Here is a 23,593-nt window from a genome sequence, read left to right on the forward strand (position 1 = left end):
TACTTGTCACTTTTCCATGTGTTAGTTGTGTCTTCTGAGCAGTTTGTCAGCTTTTGGACACCTTTGAAGGTGTTTTCTATGTGTTTCTATGTGTTTTTGTTTGCCTGCCATTGGTTTTAACGGTGTTCGAAGGTGTTCGACGAACAGTTCGACGAACAGTTCGGCGAACACACGGGTGTTCGACGAACCGAACCGAACTCGAACACTACGGGGGTGGCTCAACACTAGTCCTGGCCTGCCCTGCCGCTAGCGTTTTATCGGAGCATGTTTTTAGTGCCGCTGGGGGAATTATAACTTGATAAGCACACTTGCCTGTCAACTGACAAAGCTGACAAGCTGACCCTTATCAAAATGAACAAGGGCTGGATTGGGCCAGACTTCTCATCACCACCAAATGACAGCAGAGTAACATAAAGTCAAATCCACTGTGTTATTTCGGGAGGTGTATTCCCATGCACCGCTTCACACCCACACATGGGTATACGCTTCCTCATTTCAGCTGTTTTTTGCTTTTCTCCTTATCCTCAGCCTCCACCACCACTATACCACCAGGGTGACCGTGGTCCGTGTTGCCAGCATTGCAAGTTACTCCGTCCTAATTTTTGTCAGCTTTTGCTTGGAAGGCATAGGCAAAGACTATGGGAGACCCACTCCCCAATAATGGGAATAATGTTTTTAATATGCTGTACTCCATGGCTCTTGTAAAGGGCATTGCAAGTTCATCCGTCCTAATTTTTTGCAGCGTTTGCTTGGAAGGCATAGGCAAAGACTATGGGAGACCCACTCCCCAATAATGGGAATAATGTTTTTAATATGCTGTACTGCATGGCTCTTGTAAGAAGCATTGCAAGTTCCTCCGTCCTAATTTTTGGCAGCTTTTGCTTGGAAGGCATAGGCAAAGACTATGGAAGACCCACTCCCCAATAATGGGAATAATGTTTTTAATATGCTGTACTGCATGGCTCTTGTAAGGGGCATTAAAATCGTCTTCTTAAGCTACTGTGACCTCCACCACTCTTTCAAGGGGCATTGATATTGTGTTTTTATTCCACTGGGACCTCCACGTCTCTTCCAAGGGGCATTAAAACCGTCTTGTTAAGCTACTGTGACCTCCACGTCTCTTCCAAGGGTCATTGATATTGTCTTTTTATTCCACTGGGACCTCCACCACTCTTCCAAGCGGCATTGATATTGTCTTTTTATTCCACTGCAACCTCCACCACTCTTCCAAAGGGCATTGATATTGTCTTTTTATTCCACTGTGACCTCCACCATTCTTCCAAGGGGCATTGATATTGTCTTTTTATTCCACTGGAACCTCCACCACTCTTCCAAGGGGCATTGATATTGTCTTTTTATTCCACTGGGACCTCTAGGACTCTTCCAAGGGTCATTGATATTGCCTTTTTATTCCACTGGGACCTCCGACACGCTTCCAAGGGGCATTGATATTGTCTATTTATTCCACTGGGACCTCCACCACTCTTCCAAGGGGCATTGATATTGTCTTTTTATTCCACTGTGACCTCCACCACTCGTCCAAGGGGCATTGATATTGTCTTTTTATTCCACTGTAACCTCCACCACTCTTCCAAGGGGCATTGATATTGTCTTTTTATTCCACTGGGACCTCCACGTCTCTGCCAAGGGGTATTAAAACCATCTTGTTATACCACTCTGAACTCCACTTCTCTTCCAAGGGGCATTAAAACCGTCTTGTTAAGCTACTGTGACCTCCACACCTCTTCTAAGGGTCATTGATATTGTCTTTTTATTCCACTGGGACCTCCACTACTCTTCCAAGGGGCATTGATATTGTCTTTTTATTCCACTGCGACCTCCACCACTCTTCCAAGCGGCATTGATATTGTCTTTATATTCCACTGCGACCTCCACCACTCTTCCAAGGGGCATTGATATTGTCTTTTTATTCCACTGCGACCTCCACCACTCTTCCAAGGGGCATTGATATTGTCTTTTTATTCCACTGTAACCTCCACCACTCTTCCAAGGGGCATTGATATTGTCTTTTTATTCCACTAGGACCTCCACCACTCTTTCAAGGGGCATTGACATTGTCTTTTTATTCCACTGGGACCTCCACCACTCTTCCAAGGGGCATTGATAGTGTCTTTTTATTCCACTGCGACCTCCACCACTCTTCCAAGGGGCATTGATATTGTCTTTTTATTCCACTGTGACCTCCACGTCTCTTCCAAGGGGCATTAAAACCATCTTGTTAAGCTACTGTGACCTCCACGTCTCTTCCAAGGGGAATTAAAACCGTCTTGTTAAACCACTCTGAACTCCACGTCTCTTCCAATGGGCATTGCATTTCCTCCTAATTTTAGTCAGCTTTTGCTTTTCAATGCATAAGCGAATACTAAGGGAGACCCACTCCCCAATAATGGGTAGAAGGTTTTTAGTACGCTGTAATCCATGTCTGTTTCAAGGGGCATTGCAGTTCCTCATAATTTTTGGAAAGCCTTCCATTCACTGCTTAGGCCAACAGTGTACAGGAGACCCAGTTGCTATAAATGTAAAAAAACGGTTTAGTTAAGGCCCTCTGACCTCCATGTCACTTCCAATGGGCATTGGAGTGCCTTGAAATTTTTGGTAGGCATTGAACTCACTGTATGCCCTATAACTGTGTAGCCGAACCGCTCCTTTTGGTACAGAAACATATCCTACAAGACATGTGTGGTTGACTGGCCTGATATTGATGTGAATGGTCCCTGTTCCTCTTGCTCTTTCTCCTTTGCCACCACCTCATCCATCATTCATCACCTGAAGCTTTGTTTTAACGGGAGTCATAGAACTGGGATAGTAGCAGGAAAACATGCAGCAATCCACGGAGGAGGTAGGATATGCGCCAAAATGCTGACCACCTTAGGCCTAGCCGCTACTATATACATGCGCTTGCATTCCAAGGAACAGAAAGCTAAGGAGATGGATGGCCTCATGATCATGAATAATTTACTCGTTGTGTAGGAGGCCGACCACTGTTGCTGTCTACCTTCTGAACTTTGTGTTGAAGCCTGATTGACCCAGGACCAGCAATCCTCTATGTCTGGAGGACGTGTTGCATCCCAGTGTCCAACTGTGTCCCGGCTTGCACAATATTAACCCAGTGTGAAGGCGTCAGTGAGATGGACCATCCCTGGCCACATTCATTTGTCCACGTGTTTGTGGTTAGGCTGTCCTTCCCACTAAATGCACTGGGGAGGGCACAGGTAATGTTTTGGTATGCGCGCTTGTGTATAAGGTGCACCGGGACAAATAGGGGCTGCTGGGGACCGAGTATGGACACCCGGCCGCCCCCTGGCGGCTGGGGACCGAGTGTGGACACCCGGCCGCCGGGTGGCTGGGGACTGAGTATGGATACCAGGCCGCCGACGCAGCCATGACATGGTGGCCAGCGTCTGCCTCCACAAGCCTAAAATGCCTCATGTCAAGTGCAAGCAAGCTAGCAGTATGGTATTGCAGCCTGGGAGTGGGTGGGTGACAGGCTGCACACTTACGCTTGCATTCCAAGAAAACAAAGCAGATGCTAACTTCTATCATCATCATCATGCTCCTCACCTTGGCACTCTCATCTCCCCTGATGGAGAAGCCAGGGCCCACCAGAGGAGTCTGGTTGTCTGGTGGGCTCGTCCAATGCTGCCCTAAAGCAGGCCAGGCTAAGAAAAGTGTGGGGAAGGTTACCGGGACAAAGAGTGGTGGCTGGGGACTGAGTATGGAGACCTCGCTCCCGAAGCAGCCATGAGGTAGTGGCCAGCTTCGGCCTCCTCCAAACTAAAAGGCCCCATTTCAAGTGCAAGCTAGCAGTATGGTATTGCAGCCTGGGGGTGGGTGGGTGGCAGGCTGCACACTTACGCTTGCATTCCAAGAAAACAAAGCAGATGCTAACTTCTATCATCATCATCATGCTCCTCACCTTGGCACTCTCAACTTCCCTGATGGAGAAGCCAGGGCCCACCAGAGGAGTCTCTGGTTGTGGCGGCTGGGGACTGAGTATGAAGACCTCGCTCCCGAAGCAGCCATGAGGTAGTGGCCAGCTTCGGCCTCCTCCAAACTAAAAGGCCCCATTTCAAGTGCAAGCTAGCAGTATAGTATTGCAGCCTGCGGGTGGATGGGTGGTTGGTTGCATATTTGCGCTTGCATTGCAAGGAATGAGGGAGGTACAATTGAACACTGCCCTGGGACAAGGACTTGCACGGGGATAGTTGCAAGTCTGCATCTTCTGATGCGGCAAGGATGACTTCTGATGGGCACACTTTTAGGCAGTGACCTGGGTGTCAGAGATGCTTCCAGGGGTCTTCCCCATGCTGTTCCCATGTCTTTTCAGCACTGTATGCATGTGTCACACAGCACATGACCAGATAAGGTTGTAAAATGTTAAAATGACATTTCCCAGTGAATGCATTTGATCACGGTTGAAAGCAATACAAAAGTGCAAAAACGCATAAAAAATGCTACTTGTGAACATAGCCCAAGGTGTGGAGGAGTATTTTTGTTTTTGGTTATTTATTTTACCTTATACACAAGTCTATACCCTGGAAAGGATGTTCCTTAACATATTTCACAGAAAAACAGTTTCAGTTTAGTTTTTGAACGCTTTTTTTGTGAGTCCGTAAAAGTGGCTTAATACCTCTGATCACGTTGTTGACATCAGTGACCTGGGGGTCAGAAATGCTTCCTGGGGCGATCCCCATGCTGTCCCCATGTCATTTGAGCACTGTCACTATCGTTTTGGGCACTTTTTAGGCTTTCTACAGACTGCCGTGGGTGCCGCCGCAAAAATGCTCAGGTTGCCCATAGACTAACATTGGGCTCGTTGCTCGGGTCGAGCACCCAAGTATCACAGTGAGCTCGGCCCGAGCTTCGAGCACCCGAGCATTTTAGTGCTCGCTCAACACCATTTACTACCTTTGCAGTCTCCACCCAGACCCTTTCTATACTACTTACAGGTGCATCTCACAAAATTAGAATATCATTGAAAAGTTAATTTATTTCAGTTTTTCAATACAAAAAGTGAAACTCATATATTATATAGAGTCATTACAAACAGAGTGATCTATTTCAAGTGTTTATTTCTGTTAATGTTGATGATTATGGCTTACAGCCAATGAAAAAACAAAAGTCATTATCTCAGTAAATTAGAATACTTTATAACACCAGCTTGAAAAATTATTTTAAAATGTTGGCCTACTGAAATGTTTGTTCACTAAATGCACTCAATACTTGGTCGGGGCTCCTTTTGCATCAATTACTGCATCAATGCGGTGTGGCATGGAGGCGATCAGCCTGTGGCACTGCTAAGGTGTTATGGAAGCCCAGGTTGCTTTGATAGCAGCCTTCAGCTCGTCGGCATTGTTGGGTCTGGTGTCTCTCATCTTCCTCTTGACACTTACCCCATAGATTCTCTATGGGGTTAAGGTCAGGTGAGTTTGCTGGCCAATCAAGCACAGTGATACTGTTGTTTTTAAACCAGGTATTGGTACTTTTGGCAGTGTGGACAGGTGCCAAGTCCTGCTGGAGAATGAAATTTCCATCTCTAAAAGGCTTGTTGGCAGAGGGAAGCATGAAGTGCTCTAAAATTTCTTGGTAGACGGCTGTGCTGAGTTTGGTCTTGATAAAACACAGTGAACCTACAGCAGCAGATGACATGGCTCCCCAAACCGCAAAGAACAAAAAACCTGACCAGCACCTCCATATAGTGTGAACAGGTGCATGCTGCAATGACTGCTTAACATACAATAAGAAAGCACAGCAGCACACTGCAAGGGCCAATACATATGCAGGCACAGAGAACATAATAGCTAAACTGCATTATTGCTAAATAAAATGTACTTATAAAAATGAAGGCTCTTAGCGCATAAATTGGCCAATTCATGTATGCCCATCAACCAAGACAAGGTAGCCTCCGCATGATGGGTAACTAACATACATGCACACTTCTACATTTTCTGTCTGCGGATTAAAAAAAAAACTTTGGTCTGTTGTGTTTGTTTTAAAGTGCTGCCTATGTCTGTCTGCCTGAGCATGCTATTGCTTTTCAGCCAGCCAGGTAGACTGCTTGCAGTAGATAGAATCAGTGAATGGAACACTGCGCGTCTCACAATGGGCCCTGGCCTTTATCTGGCTGTGTGGCAGCAGCCATGGTTAGTCTGCAGGAGAACCTGCGGCAGGTAAGTAATTAGCACCAGCAGTGGTAAGGAGAGACAACTGCTCATTCGTTGATTAATTTCTTCTCCTCCCTCCTCCTGGTCTTGGGGCGCGTGGGAACAGCAAGAAGGGGTTAGAATAGGAGGAGTTATGTTGATTAAAAATACATGGATTGTAGTTGCAGCAAGCAGAACAACTGTTGGTTTTAAGGCGTCCAGTGTTTGTCAAGATGTCTTCGTAAGGGGAGTCTTTGTCCCTGTCTCCACAACGGGTGTCTGTCAGAGGCCAGAGTGCACCGCTAGTGCGAAACCAATTTGGGTTATCACTTTTCGGCCTTTTGGCTAAGATCAAGTGCAGTGATCTAGCGGTTGCTGTCTTGGTCTTGGTCGTGGCCTAAGGTGTGTGGGGTAACAGCTCGTTGGCCTTGGGGAATCGTCCTCACTTAACGGTGGGGACTTCACTCCCTTGCTGCTCTCGGAGAGTCGGACTAGTCCCGAGACAATGGGATGTATGTATGTGTGCATGTATGTATATATATATATATTTATACACTTGTTATTATTATAATTTTTTCCGTATTTTGCGTTTTCTGCACATGGTTCCATCAATTGTGGTACTTTATTGTTACTACTTGATGATTGACTTCAGATTTGCGATTAATTGTTGGATATTTATGTATGTGTATATGTATTTTTTTATATATTGTGTCATACACATGTAGCACCCTGAGGACTCGGCTGCTACAGGGGTATTACACCTCAAGCCAGAGGTGTGGTATTCCACTCCCGGGTAAGGATGGAGTGTGGGACTGAGCTCAGATAGCTGCATACACTACACACATCCCATTTCCGGGGGACAGACCGACGGTACTCCCACCAGTATATGTGCAGGTACGACAGTGTCTGTCCCTGGCTGGAGTGGGAGGGGGGTGGAACATCCCAGTAGTGTAGGGGCAGATAGGGGGAGCAGTCTGGGTAAGGCTAGGAGCTCATTGGGTGCTGGTCACCTGAGCTCACACATAGAGGGAGTATATAAGGTGGGCACCATCTTAGATCAGGGTCAGTCTTCTGTAGAGGGTCAGTCAGTCCTGAGAGAGGTCCAGGAGCGCCTGCAGAGAGAAGAGAGAGAGAAGAAGAGAAGGACCCAGAGGGGGAGAAGAAGGAACCCCAAGAACCCAGTATACAACCAGAAGGGTGAAGGGTTGGCACGCAAGGGAACCGGATCCCAAATTAGTGGAGGAGAGAAACTACCCTCAACTAAGAACCGGAGGCTGCGACATTACATGTGGAGCAGCCCCTCACCAAGTCCACTAAGAAGGCACACCGAGCATAGGGTCAGGGAAGCCAAAGAAGGTTCACCCAAGAGGAGACCCGAGGGAGCCGGACATAAGTGGACCCCTGGTGGGAACGGCCAGTAGAGAGGACAGTCAGAAAGGGAGCTCAGGACCACGCTCCAGAATTGTTTGGGGGTTGGCCGAGTCCAGGACCTGGTGGACGCAGCACGGCTCGGGCGGTCACTCAAGGCCAGAGTGACCAACAGAATAGCAGTAAGTAAAAACCCTGAACTGCACAGCCCGACTCTGAGTCTTCTTACCATCCACACTGCACCACCACTACCACCATCCTCTACACCTGACCCCCTGAGGCTATACCCCTCCCGTTGGGGGTTATACTACCACAGCTGCACATATACCACCAGCCTCAGCGGACCCTGCTGCAGCGGCGGCCTTTTGACCGCAAATCAACGGGTGGCGTAGTCGACACTAAGAACAACTAATAACATCTGTAAAGACTGCCACACACTGAGTTTGACACCCTGGGCACGGACCGGGTCGCCGCCACTCGGAGACTACAACCCCCATCAGATCCGGCTCCGGGTAATCCCCAAACAGCACTGGCCCAGGGGGCGCGTCACACACACTTTGGCATTTCACTGTATGTTTTTTATTTGTTTAATTCACTATATTATCTATGCTGTTAGATTTGGTGTACCGACTGCTTTTAGAATTTTGTTACATCGATTCTTGAGTTTCTACTACCCCAACACCCTATAAACATTCACACATGCGTATTCTTTACAAGTCTCCTCTCTCACCATTATGCTGATGAGCAGTGTGCGTGGGTTTCTCTTGCGCGCTCCGGAGTTTGCCCGAGCCGGCGTCTTTATGTGGCGCAGGACCTGCGGTCACGTGATACCACGTGACCGTGTTTCCAGGGAGACTGAGCACGTGACCCCTCGCGTGTCCTGGTCTCCTTAGCTACATGACGCCGTGCTCGGGCGGGCGCCGGTGGGTGGCGCACGAATGACCCACGTGATCCCCCTGACTCATCACCATTGGCTGACAGCCCCTTTTTAATGCACACACCCGAAGTCTGACGTCACCCCCTGAGGAAGGATGCACCGAAACACGCGTCGGGGTGAGCATTACACGCGCTGCAGAAACACCTAGCCAGGAGCTAGCACTATAAGGGTATATCATCATTTGCAGGTATAAGGATATTACAGCCATGAACATGTATTCAATGTTCAATACTTACTACAATTAGTGGCTAATATGTCATGCCCATACTCTGCTGTTCGTACTTCTTTATACCCAAGTTAGTGCCCTAGTTGAGCGTAGGTGTATATTAACTTACACTGACATACTGCCATTGCTGCAGGTTTGACCCATGTATTGATGGGTAGTGCACTTAAGTTGCATGTCATTTCTTGCTCTGTGTTCCTGTGCTAAATTATTAATGTTTCATAAGGCATTTTGTATTTAAGTGTATGCTCTTTTTTCTTTGTCACCACATACCCTATTTTGTTTAATAAAGGTTTTTTAATTGATTATATATAGCCTCCTTGTCGGATGTTCTATTATAGGTTGTTTTCAAGCTTTTCCGATTGGTCTATTCAATTTAGTCAACAGGGATATACTGTTTGATGATGTGGATGTTTTGGACTAACATTAGACAGAAATATAAATGTATATCATCTGTTCGTCCTCTGTGATTTTTTAATTATTCTCTAACTGTGTTCCGCACAGGCAAGCTTTCTGCAAAGGACATGGACTTTAAGGCCAGGGAACAGTCCTGGCTTAATCAGATCAATCAAGTATTCGGTAGTCGTGGCACTGTGGAGTCAGGATCTATTGATGGTCAAATGGACATTATTTCAAATAAAATAAATTTATTGTTCAAAAGAACCAAAATATGGTGGAACAAAGCATTTCTCGATAACTACCTTTTGAAACAATTGATTCCCAGGGGATTACGGGTCCGGGTGATTCCCTCCTTTCCCATCTCCGATGAAGAGTTTATCAAGGGGTGGGAAAATATTTGTAATGAAACATCGAGAAAATTTATGGGCTTATTGATACAACTCAACATAAAAAATTTAGAGGAGATTGATAAGACTCTCGATGAGACCTATTCAATAGCTAAATCTAAATTGCTTAAAGAACAATTTGAATCCATTAATATATCCATGGAGCAATCAATGGATATATGGGTCAAAAAGATCCAGGAGAATCAGGCGAATAAATTAGGACGTGACCAAAGGGATTTGGCCTTGAATCAAGTATATACAGTGCCTACAAGTAGTATTCAACCCCCTGCAGATTTAGCTGGTTTGATAAGATGCAAATAAGTTAGAGCCTTCAAACTGCAAACGAGAGTAGGTTTTATGAACAGAAGCATAAATCTTACAAACCAAAAAGTTATGTTGCTCAGTTGAATTTTATTAAATTTTAAACATAAAAGTGTGGGTCAATTATTATTCAACCCCTATGTTTAATATTTTGTGGAATAACCCTTGTTTGCAATTACAGCTAATAATCGTCTTTTATAAGACCTGATCAGGCCGGCACAGGTCTGTGGAGTTATCTTGGCCCACTCCTCCATGCAGATCTTCTCCAAGTTATCTAGGTTCTTTGGGTGTCTCATGTGGACTTTATTCTTGAGCTCCTTCCACAAGTTTTCAATTGGGTTAAGGTCAGGAGACTGACTAGACCACTCCAACACCTTGACTTTTTCCCTCTTGAACCAGGCCTTGGTTTTCTTGGCTGTGTGCTTTGGGTCATTGTCTTGTTGGAAGATGAAATTACGACCCATCTTAAGATCCTTGATGGAGGAGCGGAGGTTCTTGGCCAAAATCTCCAGGTAGGCCGTGCTATCCATCTTCCCATGGATGCGGACCAGATGGCCAGGCCCCTTGGCAGAGAAACAGCCCCACAGCATGATGCTGCCACCACCATGCTTGACTGTAGGGATGGTATTCTTGGGGTCGTATGCAGTGCCATCCAGTCTCCAAACGTCACGTGTGTGGTTGGCACCAAAGATCTCGATCTTGGTCTCATCAGACCATAGAACCTTGAACCAGTCTGTCTCAGAGTCCTCCAAGTGATCATGAGCAAACTGTAGACGAGCCTTGACATGATGCTTTGAAAATAAAGGTACCTTACGGGCTCGTCTGGAACGGAGACCATTGCGGTGGAGTACGTTACTTATGGTATTGACTGAAACCAATGTCCCCACTGCCATGAGATCTTCCCGGAGCTCCTTCCTTGTTGTCCTTGGGTTAGCCTTGACTCTTCGGACAAGCCTGGCCTCGGCACGGGAGGACACTTTCAAAGGCTGTCCTGGCCGTAGAAGGCTAACAGTAGTTCCATAAGCCTTCCACTTACGGATGATGCTCCCAACAGTGGAGACAGGTAGGCCCAACTCCTTGGAAAGGGTTTTGTACCCCTTGCCAGCCTTGTGACCCTCCACGATCTTGTCTCTGATGGCCTTGGAATGCTCCTTTGTCTTTCCCATGTTGACCATGTCTGAGTGCTGTTCACAAGTTTGGGGAGGGTCTTAAATAGTCAGAAAAGGCTGGCAAAAGAGATCTTTAATCCACACATGTGAAGCTCATTATTCTTGGTGCCTGAACTACTTCTTAATACTTTAGGGGGACCAAACAGAATTCTTGTGGTTTGAGGGGTTGAATAATAAATGACACTCTGAATTAACTTTTAACGTTTTTAAAAAAAAAAAAAAAAAAAAAAATTGCTGCAGTGCATTTCCCACTTCCAGGCTGATCTACAGTACAAATGTCACAATGGCAAGTTAATTCCGCATGTGTCAACCAGCTAAATCTGCAGGGGGTTGAATACTACTTGTAGGCACTGTAAGTGGAGAAAATCAACCAACCAAAGTCTAAGTAGACATCGCGTTCCATCGATTTCTTCTAGCATCTCTATCAGTGATATATCTGAGACCTCTGCACCTACTTCAGCCCTGGCTATTGGCACTCCCAAGCGAAAACACAATCTCAGATATTTACCAAACAAACGATATTATGGACCATCACCGGATTTTAAAAAGTCTCAGTTTAAGGTAATTAATTTGAGTAAATATACTTTATCTGAAATTGAATTGAATGTGTTGCAGAGAGGTCTTACATTCTGCCCGACAGCCTCCTTTGATAAATTGACTATGGTAAAAGATTTGCACATTTTTGCAAGATCACAAATATTTAACCGTTTTTTTCATAATGAGGATTTGACTACTATGCTCCCTACAGAAAAAGAAAAGGAGGCATTAGTGATTCTGGAGGAACTTGCTCATGAGCACAACATGCAAGAGGGAGGTAAGATGCCAGCAACAATTCAACCTAAATCTAAAAAATTTCCCCCTCTCTCCTCCTGTCCTAATGTCGAACTCTTTGTTAAATTGGTTAGCAAAGACTTAGACAAAATACCCCCACGCCCCAGAGCTGACAACTTGAGTAGGGATGAGAGAACAGCGATCAAAACACTTCAGGGTCAGAATGATGTAGTCTATAAACCTGCCGATAAAAGCGGAAATATAGTGATCTGGCCAAAGGACATGTATGAGGCAGAGGCTCTAAGACAGCTACGTAATGTTAACTGCTATAAAAAAAATGACATTTAACCCATTGTCTAAATTTAATATGGAATTGAATAAACTTTTAAGTGTGGCTAGAGAGAATGGGACCATCTCTAAAGAATTAGCGGAGGCACTTGTCGTTAAGGAACCTACAGTTCCAACGCTATACTTACTGCCGAAAATCCACAAAAATGCCAGTATTCCTCCAGGTAGACCTATCATATCAGGAAGAGGCAATTATTTAGAGAATGTGAATAAATACATTGACTTTATTCTACAACCTATGGTGGAAACACTACCATCTCACACCAAGGATACAATCGAATTCCTTAGGAAGATTGATGGCCTGCATGTGGATACTAATACACTTTTGACAACTTGTGATATTGAATCACTATATACAAATATTAGACATGTGGATGGATTGAGAGCAGTTAAATTCTTTTTGGATTCATCTGATACATCACCTAATATGATTGACTTTATTCTACAGCTCTTAGAATTTACTTTGTCCCACAATTTTTTTACCTTTAAGGGGTCCTTTTTCCTACAGCTCCAGGGGACAGCCATGGGGGCGGTGTTTGCACCTTTTTGAGCCAATCTGTTCCTGGGGCTGTGGGAGAGGGCCCTCTTCCTGTCTGACAGATACACATCGATGAACCGCGTCCCTTTTTGGACGCGGTACATCGATGATGTGTTTTTTGTCTGGCAGGACTCAGAAGTAGGTCTAATTCAATTTATGACTGAATTGAATCACAACGAATATAACATTCATCTCACCTACCGCTGCGATACTAATGTGATTGATTTTTTAGATGTGAAGGTATATAGGCACAATCAAAATTGCTTACAGACTGACCTTTTTTGAAAATCTACATCTGTAAATTCTTTTCTCCATGCCTCATCATCCCATCCCCCAAGGATGATTCAATCCATTCCCATTGGTCAATTTTTACGTTTGAAATGGATCTGTTCTAGTGAGGATGATTTTGAACAGCAATCCAAGGACCTTAAAGAAAGATTTTTGAACAAGGGTTACAGCAAGAGGTCTGTAAAAAGAGCCTACAATCGAGCTAGGCATACTCCAAGACATGAATTATAATATTCCAATAATGAGAAACAGAAGGTTAAAAAGAATGAGGTCAGACTCATAACTCAATATCATGCCAATTCTGATATTACACGCAAATATATAGAGAAATCATGGCCAATTTTGTTGGCCGATCCAATCTTGGCAAAACACCTCGGAAAAAAAACAAGTATTACTTTCAGACGGGCCAATAATTTACGTGACGCATTTGTGAAAAGCCACTATGTGAATGACAAGTTGACATTCTTGAATGCCACAAGACCGCCTTGGGGTTGTACACCTTGTGGCAAATGTGTCACGTGCCCCAATACTGTCCGTGCAAAAACCTTCCACAATAGTACAAATACTAAAACGTTTAACATAACGCATAACATCACATGTACCACCACAGCTGTCATTTATTTTGCGACATGCCCCTGTACTAACATCTACGTGGGCTTAACAACACGCCAATTAAAAGTGAGAATTAGAGAGCACATTAATGGGATAAATGCAGCTAAGGAGACTGATGACCCTCTCACATTGAAAACAATCCCGAGGCATTTTAAAATCTTTCACAATTGTGATGCCTCTGGATTTAAGGTGAGAGGGATTGACAGGATCATTTCAAACATACGTGGTGGGAATGTGAGCAATCGCCTCGCCAGATTAGAAACAAAATGGATTTGGACCCTTGACACGGTTCACCCCCTGGGTCTCAATGAGAGTTTGTGCTTCACTTCATTTTTATGAAGTGGTTCCATCATATTGTTGGCTAATATGTCCAGATGACATTCTCCATATGTGTTTTTATTGATTTTAATTATTCTTTTATGCTTTTTATTTATAGCTGTCATGCATTTCATGCGTCTTATGTGCATCTTGGTGAAGAGAATCCTACTTCTATATTCCTATATGCGTATGTGTTTCTTGGCTGATGGGCTGGTTGAACATGAAATTTCATTACGGGCCCATTATTCTCTGAGGAAGATGTTGGAAGGTCCCATAGAGAAGCCACAGATGTGAATTTTATGTTTATGCACCATTATTATGTATGATTTATTATTTATTTATTATTTATTGTTTATTTGTCTAATAATAGCATTTTTTTGTCACATACATAGAGTTAGGTGTATTATTTCATTTTTGCTTTTTTTTATTGGTAATTCATTATGGATGTTTTATTTATTTATGTACATTTATCTGATATATGCTTGTAAGTCGGTGCTAATTATGGTGGGTAACTGGGTGCCATATTTTATATCATGGCTATTATATAATTATTAAGGGCTATATCATACGTCATTACACATTTAGGATTTTTTCTTATTGTTACCTGATACATACGGTTTATTGTATATAATGTATAAATGGCTTTTCCATTTATAGACTTTTTAGCACTTTTGCACCTTTTTTCACACATAGCACATCATCACTTTTTGTGGTCATTATTGATACTGTTTACACATAGTTGTCCTTAGTATAGGGTCTCTTTTTTATATATTTTTATATATATATATATTTTTTGGACTTTTTATGTTATGCATTTTCCCATTGATTTTTATTAATTTGATGGATGTACGCAAATCATTACCAACTATGGTTGTGATCTATGTCCTTTTATCTATTAAATATTCCTATGGTCACTATATTAATTATTACATGCTACACTATTTTGCATCATGTATCATACAATCACTATTATTCCTATTTTTATTTTTATTCATCATCTGGAATATTCATTTTTAGTGGGTAATTTATGTATGTATATGTGTATATATATGTATATGCATGTGTATGTATGTGTGCATGTATATATATATTTATACACTTGCTATCATTATAATTTTTTCCGTATTTTGCGTTTTCTGCACATGGTTCCATCAATTGTGGTACTTTATTGTTACTACTTGATGATTGACTTCAGATTTGCGATTAATTGTTGGATATTTATGTATGTGTATATGTATTTTTTTATATATTGTGTCATACACACACTTTGGCATTTCACTGTATGTTTTTTATTTGTTTAATTCACTATATTATCTATGCTGTTAGATTTGGTGTACCGACTGCATTTAGAATTTTGTTACATCGATTCTTGAGTTTCTACTACCCCAACACCCTATAAACATTCACACATGCGTATTCTTTACAAGTCTCCTCTCTCACCATTATGCTGATGAGCAGTGTGCATGGGTTTCTCTTGCGCGCTCCGGAGTTTGCCCGAGCCGGCGTCTTTATGTGGCACAGGACCTGCGGTCACGTGATACCACGTGACCGTGTTTCCAGGGAGACGGAGCATGTGACCCCTCACGTGTCCTGGTCTCCTTAGCTACATGATGCCGTGCTCGGGTGGACGCCGGTGGGCGGCGCACGAGTGACCCACGTGATCCCCCTGACTCATCACCATTGGCTGACAGCCCCTTTTTAATGCACACACCCGAAGTCTAACGTCATCCCCTGAGGAAGGACGCACCGAAACACGCGTCGGGGTGAGCTTTACACACGCTGCAGAAACACCTAGCCAGGAGCCAGCACTATAAGTGTATATCATCATTTGCAGGTATGAGGATATTACAGCCATGAACATGTATTCAATGTTCAATACTTACTACAATTAGTGGCTAATATGTCATGCCCATACTCTGCTGTTCGTACTTCTTTATACCCAAGTTAGTGCCCTAGTTGAGCGTAGGTGTATATTAACTTACACTGACATACTGCCATTGCTGCAGGTTTGACCCATGTATTGATGGGTAGTGCACTTAAGTTGCATGTCATTTTTTGCTCTGTGTTCCTGTGCTAAATTATTAATGTTTCATAAGGCATTTTGTATTTAAGTGTATGCTCTTTTTTCTTTGTCACCACATACCCTATTTTGTTTAATAAAGTTTTTTAATTGATTATATATGGCCTCCTTGTCGGATGTTCTATTATAGGTTGTTTTCAATCTTTTCCGATTGGTCTATCCAATTTAGTCAACAGGGATATACTGTTTGATGATGTGGATGTTTTGGACTAACATTAGACAGAAATATAAATGTATATCATCTGTTCGTCCTCTGCGATTTTTTAATTATCTACTGCAAGCAGTCTACCTGGCTGGCGGAAAAGCAATAGCACGCTCAGACAGACATAGGCAGCACTTTAAAACAAACACAATAGACCAAAGTTTTTTTTTTAATCCGCAGACAGAAAATGTAGAAGTCAGTGCTCCACCAGAGGGAGACAACATTTCACTAAAGAAATCATAGCGAACCAAAAAAAAAAAACAAGGAAGAAACGTGTGGTACTCAGTAACACATACCTGATGGGTCAGTTGAATTAAAACAATAGCAGCTGATGACAAGGGCGCTGACAAGGTAGGTGGTGTGTGTGCGTGCAACAATGTACCAAAGGACAAATACATTGTTGCATCTTATCACACCTGTAGCAAGCAGCCAGATCCTTGTCTGACTGTCCATCAAAAATGAAGGGATAGATAAGAAAGATAGATAGATAGTACATTACAAATTGAATACATTACATTACATAGGTAACTACACACTAAATGTAGCAGAGTTGGTCAAGTTCAGATGAAATGAATTTGTCATCTGGCTTGTGAAACTTTTAACCTGAAAAAGGAAGTGATGGAAAAAAAGAGCAAACAAAAAATTCCCCCAAAAATCAACAACCAATCAAAATATTCAAGATACATTGCTTTCAATTCATTCTGTTTTTAGAAACTGGATTAGTAGAGGGGTGCATCGTTCCTGGAGGTACTGCAATACCAGGTCAATGCTTGGAGTGGACAGAGTAAGCTCTTTTTCCATCTCCTTGTTCTAAAAATCCATTTAACCCCTTTCCGACCTGGTCAGTAATAGTACGCACCAGGTCGGAAAGACCGGTTCAGAGGGGGCTCCGGCGCTGAGCCTGCACTGAACCGGGCACATGTCAGCTGATTCTTACAGTTGACATGTGCCCGCAACAGCCGCAGGTGGAATCGCGATCCACCCGTGGCTGTTAACCAGTTAAATGCCGCTGTCAATCTCTGACAGTGGCATTTAACTCACGCTTCCAGGAAGCGCGTCCTAAGCCCCGTCATGTGATTGTGGGTCACCAATGGGTGGGCATGACAACCCAGGGTCTGCAGCAGAACCCTGTGGTTGTCATGTCTCAATTGCTATGAGTGCCACCTAGTGGTCAGCGCTCATAGCAAGTGAGCATTTCTGCTGCATACAAGCGATCTGCTCATCATCTGTATGCAGTAGAAGAAATCAGACAACTGCAGCTTCTAGTCTCCTATGGAGACTATTGAAGCATGCAGTATGTGTAAAAAAATGTTTTTGAAAATATTAAAAAAATAAAAAAATATATAAAAGTTTAAATCACCCCCTTTTTGCACCATTCAAAATAAAATAATTAAAAAAAAAAAAACACATACACATATTTGGTATCGCCGCGTTCAGAATCGCCTGATCTATCAATATAAAAGAAGAATTAATCTGATCGGTAAACGGCGTACCTAGAAAAATATTCTAAACCCCAGAATTACGTTTTTTGGTCGCTGCAGCATTGCAATAAAATGCATTAACAGGCGATCAAAACATCGGATCTACCCCAAAATGGTATCAATAAAAATGACAGCCCGGCACGCAAAAAATAAGCCCTCACTCGGCCCCAGATCCTGAAAAATGGAGACGCTACGGGTCTCGGAAAATGGCGTTATATTTTTATTTTTTTATTTTAGCGAACTTTGGACTTTTTTTCACCACTTAAATAAAAAAGAACCTATACATGTTTGGAGTCTACAAACTCGTAATGACCTGAAGAATAATGATGGTAGGTCAGTTTTAGCAATCAGTGAAAGTGGTAAAAAAGGACCCAAAAAACAACTGTGGAATTGCATTTTTTTTGCAATTTCACCGCACTTGGAATTTTTTTCCCGTTTTCCAGCACACGATATGGTAAAACCAGTGATGTTGTTCAAAAGTACAACTTGTCCCACAAAAAATAAGCCCTCACACGGCCATATTGAGCGAAAATTAAAAAAGTTCTGGCTCTGGGAAGAAGGGGAGCAAAAAATGAAAACACAAAAACAGAAAGACCCAAGGGGTTAATATTTGGTCCACAGATAGGGGACGTATCAGATATTAAACTGATAAGAATAGAATTTTTTTTTTCTTTGCATGCGTCAGAAGACGCAACACATTTTTCATGGACAACAAAATGTTGCCTACTTCTTCATCCTCCGTATTCAATGTATTTTTTTTTTAGAAAATGTAAGAATTCTAACAAAAAAATATTTATATGAAAGAAAACCACGTAACCATAAACTGCAATAACAAAATCAACTTATTTATAATAATAATAAATAATAAAAATTATAATTTTAAAACCAGTTTTACTAGCTGAGTAATATAAGACGTCCAGCCAGTCATCCGGAATCTTCGTTTGTTTTCCTTCAAACAAACTCAGAACCTTTAAAGTCACTTCAACAGCATTATTAAATGTCTCACAAGAGCTTTTTGGATGACTTCTAAAACTTTTCTCAATATTCATCCTCATCTTTTTGAGTTTGCCTGACTCCAGGGACTTCTTTACTGCTTTTACTTTATCATCAAACTCCTTCTTTTCACACTTTTCTTGTGTCTCTGCACCAGTCTTAGTCTTTTCTGTTTTTTTCTTCCCTTTTTCTTTACCTTCCTTCCACCTCTCAGGACAATCCCTGAAGAAATGGTCCGTTTTCTGACATAAGTCACACTTCTTAGCCTCTTTACAATCTTTTGCCAAGTGACCTAATTGGTGACATTGGTTACAAATGACCTTGACACAATTTGCTAAGAAATTTCCAGAGGCAAAACATTTCCTACAACAATTTTTCAGACAGTCATAAAAAAGAAAACCCCACACCCCTCCGATCCGAAAGAACTAGTGTTGAGCGAGCATGCTCGACACTGCTCGGTACTCGGGTCTCCGCCCTGCACGTTTGGCGCTCTTTACCGAGCCAATGAACATGCAGGGATTGCCAGCCAGTCACTGTAATGCCGCAGCCATGTTGGTTGTGGGCATTACAGTGACTGTCTGGTCGCACAGCGTCACCTTGAGTATTTAAAACCGGGCACCGCCGGCAGGCAGGCAGGCTGTATAGGAGACGCAGTGGTTATACCAACAAACACTACATTACAGTCCTGTGTGCTGCTTTTCAAATTGCTAGACTTAGCCCCAGGTCTCAGGGGCCAGGAAAAATTCTTTTTTTTTTCATCTAAATCCTCTTTTTTTTTTTTTTTTTTTCCTCAGTCAGACTGTACAAATACCCATCTTATTAACCTTTTGGTATCCCCCCCCCCCCCCAAAAAAAAAAAAAATTGAGTGTGTCTGTGAGTGTTCAGACACAAATATATCTGTTTAAAAGATTCTGGTGTAGGCCAGATAACTAGAACTGTGGATTTTGCAGTTCCACGGTTCAAATCTCTGTATTATCCACTTTTTTGCCTTTTTTCAATAAAAAAAAAACATTTTGAGTGTCTCGCTGACTGTTCAGACACAAATATATCTGTTTAAAAGATTCTGGTGTAGGCCAGATAACTAGAACTATGGTTTTCCTCTTCCACGGTTCAAATCTCTGTATTATCCACTTTTTTGCCTTTTTTAAATAAAAAAAAACATTTTTAGTGTCTCGCTGACTGTTTAGACACAAATATATCTGTTTAAAAGATTCTGGTGTAGGCCAGAGAACTAGAACTGTGGTTTTCCTCTTCCACGGTTGAAATCTCCTTTTAATTACCCTTTTGCCATTGATAGTGCGAGTGTAAGCTATTTTACTTCATTTACAATGGGCAAGGTGCGTGGCAAGGGACATGGAACTGGACGCTCTGCTAATGGTGCGTACAGAAGACGGGGCCGTGGCCAAGGTGAAAATGTGCCACAACCAACAGCCACATCTTCTCGCTCCCAGTTCTTGACCGAATTATTAGGGAAGCACACAACAGCACCACTATTGCGAACTGAACAGTGTGAACAGGTTATTAATTGGATAGCAGATAATACTTCCAGTCACCTGGGCACCACCATCTCTGGTCTGTCTTCCACACGGTCAAGTCTTAGGAGCCGTGAGTCTCGACTGCATACTCCTCCTCACCCTGATGCTCCTTCATCCCACCATGACGAGTGTCGTCAGACAGCAACTGTTCCCACAGTTGGACACTCTGAAGAGCTGTTCACTGGTCCATCTCCATATTTGGGCCCCTTGCCTGCTCTGCTTGAAGTGGCGGAAGAGGAGATCCCATGTAGCGATGGCCAAATATTTGAACAGCTACGGCCACAGGAAGGCGACGCTGGCAATTTGTCACAAAAGGTGGACGATGACGAGACACAGTTGTCACGAAGTGAGGAGGAGGACCGTGGTGCGGAAGTGGAAGAGGAGGAGGTGGTGGATGATCTAGTAACTGACCCAACGTGGCAGTAGGACATGCAGAGCGAGGCCAGCGGCACACAGGGGGAGGGAGGCAGAGTATCCCAACAGGCAGGAAGAAGCAGTGTGGTGGCCGCAGACAGAAGGTGGGCAACCGTTCCCTGTAACACCAACACAAGGGACATTGCCAGTACAACCGGTAGGTCTTCCAGAGTCTGGAATTTTTTTAAAGACTCTGCTGATAACCCCAAAAAGGCCGTTTGTACCACCTGCCAGGCCAGCATCAGCAGGGGTGACAAAACTACCAGCTTGACCACCACCAGCATGATCAGGCACATGTCAGCAAAGCACCCGACTTTGTGGGGCGAACCCCAGGGTCCACGACCAGTGTCAGCGGGTGTCACCACTGCTTCTTCCGCTGTTGTGCGTGTAAGAGAACCCCCTGTTGTGCGTGCAAGGCAATCCCCTGTCCATACTGCATGCAAAGATGCCCCCTCCTCTCAGTCTTCACTTGTTATGGCATCAACGTCCACGTCCACATCCCACCACTGCATTCAATTGTCCATATCCCAGACCTTTGAACGAAAGTGCAAATTCGCAGCCAACGCCCCACAGGCCACAGTCCTAAATTCGCACATTTCACGACTGCTTGCGTTGGAAATGCTGCCTTTTAGGCTGGTGGAGACGGAATCCTTCCACAACCTTATGGCGGTGGCCGTCCCTCGGTACTCGGTCCCCAGCCGACACTATTTTGCCCAGTGTGCCATCCCCGCACTATACAAGCACGTGTCCCAAAACATCTGTCGTGCCCTCAACAACGCATTTACTGGGAGAGTCCACCTGACAACGGACATGTGGACAAGTGCTTGTGGCCTGGGACGGTACATCTCCCTGACGGCACACTGGGTAAACATAGAGGAAGCCGGGACCCAGTCGGACCTTGGGACGGAACACATCCTCCCCACACCGAGGATTGCGGGCCCTATGTCAGTCAGAGTTGCCCCCACAGTGTACAGCTCCTGCGCATCATCCTCCTCCTCATGTTCAGCCTCCATCTCAGATATCACCACATCAGTTACAAGCTGGAAGCACTGTAGTACTGCCTCAGTAAAGCGGCAACAGGCTGTGCTGAAACTCATAAGCTTAGGTGATAAACCTCAAACTGCTTGTGAGTTGTGGACAGCTGTGAAAGAGCAGGCAGATCTGTGGCTGAGACCGCTGAACCTACATCCAGGCATGGTCGTGTGTGACAATGGCCATAACCTGTTGGCGGCTTTGAGGCGAGGTGAGATCACACACGTACCATGCCTGGCTCATGTGCTTAACCTCGTGGTTCAGCGGTTTCTTAAATCGTACCCCGAGTTGCCAGATCTGCTCGTCAAAGTACGTCGCCGGTCAGCTCATTTTCGGAAGTCGACTACAGCTTCCGCTGCCCTTGCTGTGTTGCAGCAGCGTTTGCAGCTTCCGGCACACCAAATGGTGTGTGATGTCCCCACATGTTGGAACTCTACCCTCCACATGTTGCAAAGGATTTGTGAGCAGAAGAGAGCAGTTGTGGAGTACCAGCTGCAACAAGGCAGTCGATATTCAGGTCAGACTCCACACATAAGACTTCAGGAGTGGACCCGGATGTCTGACATATGTACCATCCTGACAAACTTTGAGGTGTCCACCAAGATGGTGAGTGGCGATAACGCCATCATTAACGTCAGCATCCCACTTGTCTGTCTTGTGCAACGCTCTCTGCAAAGAATTAAAGAGGAGGCATTGCAGCCAGAGTATGATGAGATGGATCAAGACGCCGTAGCGGGCGATTACACACAGCCCAGCCTCATCTCATCCCAACATGCATTGGGGGACAATGAGGGAGAGGAGGAGGAGGAGGAGAAAGAACAGGAGCTTGTATCATGCGCTGTAGACGGAAGTACCTGTACAACTGTCATAATGTCAGTTCAGCGTGGGTGGCCTGAGGACAGGGAGGGAAGAGGAGGAGGAGGAGAGCATGGTCAGTCATCATCTTGTTGAGGACACGGAAGTCTTGCCCGTTACAAGTCTGGCACGCATGGCTGACTTTATGTTACGCTGCCTTAACCGTGACCCTCGTGTTGTCAAAATGTTGGGTGACGTCATTACTGGTTGGTGACACTTTTAGACCCCCGCTACAAGGAGACCTTTCACTTTCTTATTCGTGAAGTGGAGAGGTTTACAAAAATGGGGCAGTACCAGAAGGCCCTTGCTGCAGAACTGTTAAAAAAATTCCCATCTGAACACGCTAGCGGCAGAGGTCACAGTTCGTTGCCCAACCAAGGCGTACAGGTGAGAGAGACGCAACTCCAATCCAGCAGAGGCAGGGGAACATTGTCAACGTTCTGGGACAGTTTTCTGAGACCCACCCAGCTTACAGGCCCTGAGGCGTGGGGTACTCTTAGAAGGAGTGGAAAGTTTCAAAAGATGGTGAGGGAGTACCTTGCCGACCGTACCAGCATCCTCCGTGATTCCTCTCTGCCTTTTAATTATTGGGTATCCAAGCTGGACACTTGGAATGAACTCGCTCTGTACGCCTTGGAGGTCCTGGCCTGCCCTGCCGCTAGCGTGTTATCGGAGTGTGTTTTTAGTGCCGCTGGGGAAATTATAACTGATAAGCGCACTCGCCTGTCAACTGACAATCCTGACAAGCTGACCCTTATCAAAATGAACAAGGGCTGGATTGAGCCAGACTTCTCATCACCACCAAATGACAGCAGAGTAACATAAAATCAAATCCACTGTGTTATTTCGGGAGGTGTATTCCCATACACCGCTTCACACCCACACATGGGTATACGCTTCCTCATTTCGGCTGTTTTTTGCTCTTCTCCTTATACTCAGCCTCCACCACCACTATACCACCAGGGTGACCGTGGTCCGTGTTGCCAGCATTGCAAGTTCCTCCGTCCTAATTTTTGGCAGCTTTTGCTTGGAAGGCATAGGCAAATACTATGGGAGACCGACTCCCCAACAATGGGAATAATGTTTTTAATATGCTGTATGGCATGGCTCTTGTAAGGGGTATTAAAACCATCTTGTTAAGCTACTGTGACCTCCACG

General features: G+C 44.2%; 1 pseudogene; it reads right to left on the minus strand.

Annotated features, from left to right (window-relative positions):
* Positions 1–16,849: 16,849 nt before the first annotated feature.
* Positions 16,850–16,974, minus strand: LOC141255509 (U2 spliceosomal RNA; annotated as a pseudogene).
* Positions 16,975–23,593: the final 6,619 nt, after the last annotated feature.

Source organism: Phyllobates terribilis, unplaced genomic scaffold (genome assembly GCF_046119375.1).
Source record: "Phyllobates terribilis strain yellow unplaced genomic scaffold, ASM4611937v1 Scaffold_2__4_contigs__length_985480577, whole genome shotgun sequence".
NCBI lineage: Eukaryota > Metazoa > Chordata > Amphibia > Anura > Dendrobatidae > Phyllobates > Phyllobates terribilis.